Source organism: Lactuca virosa, chromosome 4 (genome assembly GCF_052849685.1).
Source record: "Lactuca virosa cultivar CGN04683 chromosome 4, Lactuca_virosa_CGN04683_v6, whole genome shotgun sequence".
Lineage (NCBI taxonomy): Eukaryota > Viridiplantae > Streptophyta > Magnoliopsida > Asterales > Asteraceae > Lactuca > Lactuca virosa.
Window position 1 is genome coordinate 438,409,773 of NC_136429.1, and position 12,902 is coordinate 438,422,674.

General features: G+C 33.7%; 1 pseudogene; it reads left to right on the plus strand.

Annotated features, from left to right (window-relative positions):
* The first annotated feature begins 2,494 nt into the window (after nucleotides 1–2,494).
* Nucleotides 2,495–9,133, plus strand: LOC145106670 (puromycin-sensitive aminopeptidase-like; annotated as a pseudogene).
* The last annotated feature ends 3,769 nt before the right edge of the window (nucleotides 9,134–12,902 follow it).

Below are 12,902 nucleotides of genomic sequence, written 5' to 3' on the forward strand. Positions count from 1 at the left end.
GATACTTCTCACAAAGTCAATGAGTGGACTTTAGAAAAGAACTCTATTCATGCTGGCAACATAATGACTCGTAATGATAAGTGGATCAAAAAGCAACACTCGTTGAACTATCCACCCGATAATTGTTATTATATTTTTTCTTGAGTGACCCATTACAAAATGAGTCAATGTATATTGTGTATATTTTTTGTTCATTTTGTTTCAGGGCTTATTGTATATTTTAGTTTTAGGGTAAAAACATAATTGGTATTTAGATATTGGATGCTCAAGATATATGACCAGATTCAAGTCTCTTCTGGAAGATTTCACAAAGAAGTATGGTCCTACTTTTAAACATGGAGATAATGGAAAGGGGGCCACAAAGGGATATAGATCTATCAAGTGCAATTATGTTGTGTTCAATAATATCTCTTATGTGAAGGGTCTTCAACATAATCTCATCTCAATCAGCCAATTGTGTGACGCTGGATATGAAGTCCTCTTCAACAAGAGAGAAGGAAAGGTTGTTGATCAAAAGAATGTCACTGTTTTGACTGCAAACTAACAAATTGACATTTATGTTTTGGATATGTTCTCTGATAACAACTCTCTTCATCACTGCATTTTTATCTCGTGCTCAGTCTCATTTAAATTGGTTGTGGCACAAAAGGCTATCGCATTTGAACTTCAGGAATATATCGAAAATCTCAGGGGATCAGCTTGTGAGAGGAATTCCTAAGATGCTATTTGTCAAGGATAAGCTATGCTCAGCATGTGAAAAGGGAAAGAAAACCAAGTCTTCCTTCAAACCAAAGTCCTACTCTTCCATTATAAGACCTCTTCATTTTCTTCACATGGATATTTTTGGACTAGTTCCGGTTAAGTCAAGAGCTAGGAAGAAATACACTCTCGTCATTATGGATGAATTTTCAAGGTTTGTGTGAGTAGTCTTTTTAAGAAAGAAGATTGATGTCGCTGATGAAATCATTGCTCTCATTAAGAAGTGGGAAGTTTTGTAGGATCACAGAGTAAGGAAATTAGATAGTGATCATGGAACTAAATTCAGAAACCCCTTTCTGGAAGACTTTTCTCAATCTTAGGAATTTCTCAAAACTTCTCTGCTGTTAGAACTCCTTAAAAAATGGTATGGGAGAGAAAAGAAACAGAACTGTCATTGAAGCTGGAAGAAATATGGTTGTTAAAGCAGGTCTTCCTTTGTTATTTTGGGCTGAAGTTGTCAACACAGTGTGTTATACCCAAAACTGGTCTATTATTGTTAAGCTTCAGAAAACTTCTTATGAGCTATTCAAGGGAAGGAAACCGAACATCTCTTATTTTCATGTATTTGGATGTGTTTGTTACATCTTGAATCTAAGAGATCAACGCTCGAAGTTTGAAGCTAAAGCTGATGAAAAAGTATTTCTAGGTTATTCCAGCATATCTAAGGCTTTCAGGGTATTCAATCTTTCAAGGAAAGTTATTAAGGAAACAACTCATGTCACCTTTAATGAAGACTTGTTCATTCATGATCGAGTTGATTACCCCTCATCAATCCTGAATGAAATTACTTACAGTCCTTTATACCATATTTCTGATTTCTTGCCAAATGACGTTGAACATGTTGTTCCCAATGTTGATTAATTCATCAGCTAACAACCTATCAAGGAGGATCAGCATGTCAGCCCTAAAGAAACTAAACCATCCAATCAGGAAGATTCTACTGAAGGTAATACAAATGAAAGTTCTAATCCAATAATTCTTCAAGATTATCGTGAATCTCAAATCACTGAAGATATAAATTGTGGAATTTTCACTCATAGTAGAGTCAACAACAACTTCTGCATGTTTCTAAACTTTGTATCAATGATTAAACCAAACAATGTCGCTGATGCCTTAAAAGAAGTTGACTGAATAAAGGCTATGTAGGATGAGTTAAATCAATTTGAATGTCATCGTGTGTGGAATCTTGTTCCCAAGTCTAAAGAAAAGACTATCATTGGCACGCATTGGGTTTTCAGAAACAAAAAATGGATGAAGATGGGATCATTATAAGAAACAAAGCTAGACTGGTGACTCAAGGTTTCTGTCAGCTGGAACGATTAGACTATGATGAAGCATTTTCTCTTGTTGCTAGACTTGAAGCGATTTGCTTATTCCTTTCCTTTACTTCTTTCAAAAACTTCAAAGTCTATCAAATGGACGTTAAGACTACATTCTTACATAGAGATCTTCAAGAAGAAGTTTTTCTAAAACAACCGCTAGGATTTGAAAGTGAAGAGTTTCCAAATCATGTGTATCGTCTTGATAAAGTTGTTTTAGTTTAAAGTAGGCTCCTAGAGCATGGTATGACATATTCGCAAGATATCTTTTTTCAAGTGGATAAAACTGAGGAAATATTGACCACACTTTGTTCATAAAGCATTCAGGATCTCACATCATTCTTTCTTAAGTGTAAGTTGATTATATCAATTTTGGATCCACTGATGAAAAGCTAAGCTCAGAATTCACAGAGATCATGGCTAAGAAGTCCGAGATGAGCATGATGGGTGAACTAACCCACTTTTTGGTTTTGCAGGTTAAACAACTGAATGGTGGAATTTTTTTGTCAAGCTAAATATACTGCAAATATGCTGAGGAAATATGGTTTCTCTGATTTCAAACCAACAAAGACTCTGATGTCCTCACCAGCGTTTATTGGTGCTGATCCAAATGGCACTGATGTGAATGCAACTATGTTTCGTGGAATGATAGGCTCTCCGCTTTATCTTACTGCCAATCACCCCAGCATCATGTTTGCTACTATATGGTGTGCTCTCTATCACTCCAATCCTAAGGAATCTCATCTTTACACTGTGAAAAGGATTTTTCGTTACTTAAAGTATATACCCAATCTTGGGTTATGGTATTCTCACAATTTTGAGTTCAAGCTGGTGGGATACACTGAATCCAATCATGGTAGTTGTGGAATTGATCGTAAAAGAACTTCGGGAGGATCTTAAATGTTAGTAGATAGACTGTTAAGCTGGTCCAACAAAAAACAGACACATGTGACTTACTCTCCCGTTGAAGCTGAATATATCGCCGCTGGAAGGTGTTGTGCTCAGATCCTATGGAGTCAAAATCATCTCTTAGATTATGGTCTAAACTTATCAAATACTCCCATCTGTTGTGAAAACACGAGTTCCATTCAGATCACAACATTCCCAGACCAAGCATATTTATATATGTCATCATTTCATCAGGCACATCCTTCAAAAGGGAAAAGTGGAATTGTTCTACATTCCATCAACTGATCAACTGGCTGACATTTTCACAAAGGCATTGGATGAGAAGAGTTTAAACAAATTGATTGCAGATCTTGGCATGCTTGCAATGACTTAATTGCTTTCTAAATGCTTTCATTTAACATTGCTTCTGTTGTTTTCTGCAAAACGCAAAAACCCAAAAACGAGCGCTGCTTTTATCATGTTTAGAAATTTGTACATAGCTTTATTTATAGTAGTTACAAGTATTTTCTTTTCACTCTTATTCATCTTTCAGGCTTATCTTAGATTTATCTGCATCTTTTTTCTTCAGATCTTGTAAGAATTAGAGCCATCCAGAAGGATCTAAATGCTCTTGGTGCTGAGAAAAAGAGTGACATCATTTCCTTTTATTCTTGTGAATTCATCCTTTCACCTCCACTCGCTGTTATGGATGCAAGGAGCAACCATTAATTCAGTAAGTCTTGTTTTCATCTACTAACTCATAAGATGATAAAACCTTGAATGCCCTCGTGTTGATCTTAAGGACATAATGGTTTCATGGATTTGAGTTAGTTAACTCATTGGTTACAAAGATTGATATTTTCTTCTCTCTCTCTCTTGATGAATATGAAGCTTGGAGTCCATTTGTAACGTTTCAATGATAAATGGCTTCATCACTCTTGATTTGTAGTATAAATGTATTGTGTACTGATGAGTTTGTCTTTACAAGAATTTTCTTTTATAACCAAAATTCAATGGGTAGATACCTCAAAAAGCTGCAAAAATATCTCCTTTTAGAATATTTCCTTGTTTGACTAACTCTTTTTTTTTGTATTCTTATATTATTTGTTGTTTTGTATCATTTTTAAAGGATCTGACCGAGGCATCTGTAAGACTACTATGTAACTTTTGACAAATCATCGTCCCTAGAAGCATGCTATTGTATGTGACCAAACCTCTCTAAGCCTCTCATCAACAAGACCATCTACGGAGAACATTAAGTCACACCCTCACGTAATTATATAAAAATGTCTAAACTTTCAATGTGAGATTGCCTGGTACAAATTAAAAAATTCTAAAAGGCCTGGATGTTCACTTGTATTTAATTGTCTCTTACCTGACTTCACCCCTGGAAGGATGCTCTTCATATGTATCAAGTCTTATGTTCTGCTGAAACATTGAGCATAACCTAGTGGCTTACGCTGATTGCATAGTCATTAGCATAAGATATACTTGTCTAGTCCTTAAATAACAAATGGTCATTCATGTCCCTAACCTCCTAGTCTGAGGTATGACTTGGTACCATCATGAGTTAACGAAAAACCTTTGATTCTAGACTGCAACTAACACTATATGATACAAGAATTAAAACATTTCTTGCTGATGGGTTATATTTGTTAATGATTTTATGTTGATTTCACCTAAGCGTGACTAATACAATCCATTCTCTCCATATTTTCTTCTTTAGAATTTTATGTTTCGGTGTATGATACCAAACGCTGATGAGAGTTCAATTTTTTTTGTGTCGATGGGTAAATCATTGTCCATGATATATTACACGCACCTACACATTCTTTCTGAATAATTCTTCTATTAAGAACTTAATGATTCACTATATTATCCATACATTGATAAAACTTCGACACTCTTTGCTGATGGATACATTTCATACCTGAATGTATTACACGCATCCTACCATTCTTTCCCTTTTTGGTTATGATAAAAGTGAATAATGAGTCAGTGCATGAAACCATATGCTGATGAGATCTCGCTATACTATGTCATTGAATGGTAGTTTAACTCCACACTATCAAGAGACATCAGAATCTTACTAGACTGCAAGCTGTAACTATGATATTCTGGTATCCCCACTACTAGAAAAACACCATTTTACAACGCGCAAACCATAACACGTGCTGTTTTATGATACGCAATAGTGTGTGCCCTAAAAATAGTGTCGGTTCTCCAACAATTAGAAGGATCTAGGGCACGCATTTTTGCGCGTCCTACAATAACTGTCACATTGAAAAAAAAACACTGAGGGCACATAACATAAAATGCACGTCCTCTAAGTATGTCTCTTTATATTTTTTAAATGAAACGCGGGGTCACTTCTCTTGCGGGAAACAAAATTCCGAAAAGTTTGAAAGGCCCGCCATGTTATTACCTTCTTTCCACCGTTCTTCTCTCCCTAACTCAAATACCCCAAAAAAACCCTAATATACTCTCATCTTTTCTCCCACGGCAAACTCGCACCATCACATACATGTGAAGGAGATCGTTACCGAAAAAGTGATCTCCGGTTGGTTCCCTCTAAAGAATTCAAGTACTTGCCCCGGCCGCCTTCCTCTACTGCTCCTTCTCTCTTCGACGTCCCTTTCTCTTCTTCCCACTTCGACAAAACCTTTCTCTTCTTCTCAATTCTCAACGTCGACAACTTCTCCCACCTCCGAAGTTTCTCTTGGCGCCGGCGCCTCCCACCTCTGAACTCCATCCAGCCCCGCCCTGCCGTCCAACGCTTTCTAGCGACACCCAACCGGTGGAGCCCCCCCTCTCCGGCACTATCCAGCGAGACCCAGCAGGTGGAGTCCCTCCTCTCCGATAGTGAAGTTTGCTCTTCAATTAAAAAATAATTCTCTGGCCTGAAAAATCAGTGAAGTTACTCCTCAAAAATCAATTTTGGAGTTGTTGGTCGAATCCCCTGATGTTGATTCCCAAGTGAGTTGTTTTTTAGTTGGGTTTTTTTTTCTGATTACTACAATTTTTGTTGCAATTGATGCTAATTTCTTATTGTAAGTGTTGTTGATTCTTATAATTGTTGCTAATTATTGAAGATACTATACTGTAACATTGGAAATCTACAATCTCTAGAAAACACACCAAATCCGGTTTCTGTGTATCCACTACTCTTTTGACATCCCTTCCACACCGAACCTAAACCCTCTTCAAGAGACTTCCATGGTTGTTGCTGCTTTAGAACTCGAAGATGACGCAAAAACTAGGTTTCTATATTTGAATGTTTTGAGAATCTATATAAACGCAAAAACCAGATAAATCAATTAGAGAAGGATAAAGATGTTGTGGCTCAAGCACAATCAATCACAACACTAGAGTTGTTCTACTCTGTGATTCTCAGGTACTCTTTCCCTCTTATGCACCTACTATCAACATACTTCTTGTTTATTTCTTCTACCTTTCAATTGAAAAAATCTACCCAGTTATAGAATTTTCAAAGTAAGAAATTATTTTAACGTACAATTCTTTAGTTTTTTGTAAGAAAATTATTAAAGTGCAACTATGACCTTTTCTATCTTGTTAAGGCCTTTTGGCATGTTCGGATTGAGGCGATTTTTGCTTTAGCTAGCACAACATCTGAGGTACTCTGCTCATTTGTATAAATGACTGAAATACCCTTTCTAAGGTTATTACTAGATTCTCTTGATATTGGTAATTGACTGAAATACCCTTTAATGGTATTCTTATTGCTAATTCATGTTTAATATTAATTTGAAATTGTAAATGGTGTTCTTATTTCTTTAAAGGCTGAAGAGCTGGAAAAGACATGCCATTATCATATTTCTATCATGATGGGAAGTTAGTTTCCATCACATCTGGTGGTCAACCTGTCTACACTACTGTTCTCAGGGTTACAAAGGTAATTTTACACGTCGTAGGGCCCCATACAAGTTATCCATCTACTACCTAAATCATTTTTTGTGTCTTAAATTTAGGCCGAAGAAAAGTTTGTATTCATAGATGTGGCTGAAAAACCAATTCAATCACTGTTAAGGGGTTATAATGCTCCTATTCACCTATACTCTTATCTTACAGAAAACGATATGTTTTTCCTACTTGCCCATGATTCAAATGAATTTAATCGGTAAGAAATGGCAATGTACTTTCATATATTTGTGTGTTATACTTTCATTTCTTTCTATTACATCATTATTTTTTCAGGGTTTTCTTATTAAACTATTATTATTATTATTATTATTATTATTATTATTATTATTATTATTGTCAATTGGGAAGCTGGACAAATATTGGCAAGGAAACTGATGCTAAGCCAAGTTGTTAACTTTCAAAAAGATAATAAATTGGTTCTTGATCCACAATTTGTTCATGGTATCAAATGTATTCTTTTGGATTCGAGCCTAGACAAGGTATTTTTCTTTTGAAGTTCTTGTAGTTTTCTAGATTTGAGGTAACTCAACACTAAATCAATTCATTTATATTTAGGAATTTATTGCACAAACAATAACACTCCCTGGTGAAGGTGAGATTATGGACATGATGGATGTAGCAGACCCTGATGCTGTTCATGTTGTTCAATCTTTTATTAGAAAACAACTTGCTTTGGAGTTGAAGCAAGAATTCATAACCCTGGTAAAAAATATGCCTCCTACCCACCCCACCCCACATATGAACATTTTGTGAATTAATGTTTGACATGTTTGACTTTGACAGGTGAAAGAAAATAGGAGCTCACAGAAGTATGAGTTTGACCATGTTAATATGGCAAGGCGTGCTCTTAAGAACACTGCTCTTGGTATATATATTTTTGGTCTTAAGTACCCTTTTTTATATATATTGGTGAGTGTTAATGTTTATGATTTTGAATTTTTTTTTTTGGAAAAAAGGGTATATTGCATCTCTTGAAGATGAAGAAATGAGTGAGCTTGTGTTGAATGAATACAAATATGACCGATCAATTTTCAGCTCTTGCAGTCGTTGCTCAAAAACCGGGTAATGCCCATGAAAAAGCTTTGACTGACTTTTATGAAAAATGGCAGCATGATTACCTGGTAAATTCTTGTTTTATGTAATTTATTTAGATATATTGAAGTAAGAAAGGGATCTTTTTTATATGTTTGTTTTGTTTTCTTGATTTTTAGGTGGTTAACAAGTGGCTTTCGCTTCAATCTGCATCGGATATTCCTGGGAATGTTGAGAATGTTAAGAAACTTTTGGATCATCCAACATTTGACCTAAGGAATCCCAACAAGGTCACAACTTTAGTCTTATTGAGTTGACTTGAGTTTATATATGAATGATAACGGGCCAGTTTGGTAGAATTTAAAAAAAAAAGATAAAAAGAGAAATGGGTCAAATGGTTTAGAAGTCGAAAAATATTAATGGTGTGTTTAATTGGATGAAATGGAATGATAGAAGGAATGGAATGGATATGGTAATGGAATGAGTTATTGCATTCTAAGATCCTGCTGCTTGGCGTGTAGGAATGGAATGATTTTTTATGTGGATATTTTTATTATATTTAGAAACAATATGTTTTCTCAAATTTACTTTATACATGATGTAATTATAAACAAAAAATTTCATAATAAAAGATGATTAGAAGTTTAAAACCAAATTAAGGCTACAATAAAAAATATTAAAATTGTAACTTAATTAAAACTGAATCACTGTTTTTATTATAACTTGTGTGATCACATTTGACATATTAATTATATATTATGTATTTTCTTGAACTTTGATTTTGGACAAGTGCATTCACTGATTGGAGGATTTTGTGCATCACCTGTTAACTTCCATGCTAAAGATGGCTCAGGCTACATGTTCTTGGGAGACATTGTGCTGCAACTTGACAAACTGAACCCTCATGTGAAAATGACTTAATTGCCCTTCTTTATCTTTCTTCATTTGAGTCGGACCAAAATCAGATTTTTAAAACACCCTTGTAAAGCATTTTGCAATAGGGCTGGATGCAAGAAGTTGCAATTGCATCATTCTTGTATCTAACTCTTTTACAATACGAATCTTCTGGGGTTGGTTGAAATTACCATTTTACCCTTGTCTTGATCCAGGTGGCGTCTAGGATGGTTTCAGCCATTTCTAGATGGAAGCGGTATGATGATACCCGCCAAAATCCTCCAATCAGTGACTCATAAAATTCTTTATAAGTCTCTCATAAAATTCTTACTTTTGCAAGGGTGTTTTGGACATTTTTTAATCTAATTCTTTATCTATTTATCAAGTATTCAATTGTAATAAACTGAAATTTATTTATTTATTTATTTATTTTGCACTTATGTTGATATATATATATATGCTTGTGTGTAGGCTGGTGTAAAAAAGCTTGCAGATGTTCACTTTTCCCTCATTTGACCACTCACATTTGGCACAAGTATTTGCAACTAACATTCCTTGTTTGATTCTTCTATTAATTATATTAGCATATTAATTTTTTGACTTTTATTTGATCAAGTCACAAGAATTATCGGAGCAGGGGTTCATTAGTCTTAAATAATTATAAAAGGCAAGATGCAACTCTACTTAGTTGGAATTTGATGTTTATCACCTTTGTGTATATCTTTTTAGTTTGTATAGCATTACTTTGCAGAAGGTGTCCCTTGATACGCAATGTAGTATTATGTTATATAGTTAGGGAAAACCTCTTAATAACAATGTACAATTAGATCCCCTTAATATCAATGTATTACAATTTTTTGACACGATGTTATTGGATGAAATTGATTGTTTTGGTATATATTTGTTTAAATATTTTTGTATTATGCGTAAATTAGTATCGTAAAGACGCGTCGTAAATGCATATGGTAAATGGTTATTGAAGTTTATGACACGCAAATGCGTGTCATGTATATTTATGACAGGGGCTTTCTTGACACGCATTGCGTGTCATAAAGACGCACGTCGTAAGGTTACGACGCGGAAATACGTGTCGTCTTCCTTTATGACATGGACTTCCTTGATTGGCATTGCGTATCGTAACTGCGTGTCGTAAATGCATGTCATAAATGTGCGTCGTAAATGCGCGTCGTAAATAGACAACGCGCAAAAGCGTGTCGTCTCTCGTTATGACAGGGCCTTCCTTGACATGCATTTGTGCGTCGTCTGAGCGTTTTACGCCACGCGTTGCGCGTCATAAAAGGATGTTTTTCTAGTAGTGCCCCCTCCAGTTCTATTTTACCAATGATGTCAAAAAGAGGGAGAATCTAGATAAAATTGATAAAACTATTACAAGTTATTAATATAAAGAAAACACAATCTAGGGGGGTCAAGATGACATCAACATTCTCAGCTCATAGCCTATCTGTCCGATGTCTGCTACGACTCATACATACTGCCTCCACTATCTGCTGCGAATCTTACATACTGCCTCAAATGGTTGACAATCATATCTGGGAAGTCATTCATTTTCTTAGGTGGGGGGGAGCACTCGTTAAAAGCTGAAGAACTTAAATAGGAAGTCATTCATAAATGGGAAGTAGTTCATCTTCTCAGGGGGAGGGGGGGGACTCGTTAAAAGTTGAAGAATTTAAAATTTCAATTTTCCTATCAGTGGGAGCATGAGTTAAAGAATTCATTGAAGATTAGTTTTGACATCATCAGATAGGGGGAGATTGTAAGAATTTAAAATTTCAATCATAACTACTATGTACAAAGTCAGATTTAAGTGTTCTATATATCTACGGAAATCGTATTGACCCCGTCTACAAGTTTATGAAGATTAATTGGGCTAAAAATTTATATATATATATATATATATATATATATATATATATATATATATATATATATATATATACTTTGAGTTTTATAAACAAATGGTTTATATAGAATTCTACTGTAGGGAGAAAATGGGGTGTTACAATATAACATTCAATAGATACAATTTCAATGATTGGGTTCATGTATTAAGAGTCTATTGGTAGCAATTATTCTTGATGTTCGGAGGAACTTGTAAAACATAGAAGTATTTCACATGTTTCTTCAAGTTAAGCAAATATTCCTAAAATGTAGTCACATTTGGTATGAACCAGTTCAAACAAAGGAAGAATGCAAGGCTGAAGAGAGTCACCTTGTGTGCTCTAAGAGGCCATTAGCTCATGGAAAGGACACAATTAGGCTCAATAAATCCTAACAAGCCTATGGAGATGGATATTGTTTCTGCTATAGAGAAACAAGAGTGGAACTATCGCTCTTATCTGAGAAGAAAATCTAGAGAGAATAGTAATTCAGGTATCTACTAGATAGAAGTCACACTATTCATTTAACAAGAGTACTTGATACCTTATGTTAATCACATGTTTGTAAATGGCTTGCAAATATTTCAACATGACTAAGCAGGTGAGCACAAGCAAGTTGGAACTTCACTCTCAAAGTTTAGTTTATTATTTATGATTAGAACCAAAAGTACTTGTGTTGTATAACAATATTTGTTTTGGAACAACGTATGTTTTATTTTAGTTTTTATAAATATACGTCTCAATTAAATTGATTAGATAATTGATTATTTACATAATCGTTTTTTCATAATGATCACCTTCACATTCTAAAATGATTAAATTTTATTTTTTGAGAACCAGTTCTCTCAATAGAATTATATAGTAAATATCATTGTTTTCTAAATAATATGTTATGTATGAAAACACTTTTGACACAAATATTATTTGAATCAAACTTATTTATAACATTGTTATCTTTATTATATAAATAATATTGTGATATTCCAACTTTAAGAAATAGATTTTTGATGGAAAATTATGTAATTTATTTGACATATATGAATCTTCATTATATATAAAATATACCTAATTCTGTTTTCACTAAATTGTAAAGAAAATAATATTAAGGAATAATACACGATGATGTATGAATTCCTTTATAATGAATGTCTAGATTTAATAAGAGATACATAATCAACTTTATTTAATGACTACATTTGGTGTAATTATATTTTACATGTTAAAATATAATTATGAAACCTTGGTTGAAGTTTTAAAATATAAAGTTGAGATACAATTCAGTAATACCATCTACGAACTTAGAGATAATAAAGGATTCCCTAAACATTACTCGATATGGTCTACTTTCTAATCGGCGAGAATTATCTTCCTTTATTCTTTTTACTTATGCATTAATCAGTATAAATTGTATCTTTAATACAAACATGAATAATGAGCAGATAAAAAACTTCATAAGATTTAGTATGGAAAGTCTATATCCTTATTTTACTTAATGTCTTGAGGATTTTTAGCCTATGTTAGAAGAAAACTTCTAAACCAATATATACATACATATATATATATATATATATATATATATATATATATATATATATATATATATATATATATATATATATATATATATATAGAATACTCTAAAAGGTTACTTGGATTATTTTATACAAACCCACCAAGAATAATTTATATTATTCCTCTACAAATTGAGTTGTCAGAAGGTAAGCTGCTAATTACAAAGCAATTGGGAGGCACATGAAACTTGATGTAGCTCAAGAACCATAGCCAATTGTAGAAAAGGTTGGTACTATTTTCAAAAAGCACTTGTCGAACATGAATAATAGGTATTCATAAGCACAAACTATTCACATATATGGTAGAAATTATTTGTAACATGAGAAATATGGAATGTCTCATTGAGAAGTTCTTTTAGATGGCTTTTGAAAAAACCATCAAGTACCAAAATGGTATATCAGACTTTAAACATGATTAACAACTTAGATTCATTGACAATGAGATATAATATATGTATAATAATCAAGTATGGGCTTGATTAATCTTCCTCCCCAGAACAAGGCTAGAAAGGAGTAAGTAATTCTTTTATAAATAATATGCACATGGATATCTATAAACATTTAAAAAGAATATATACAAAAGGTTTTTCTCCAACTAA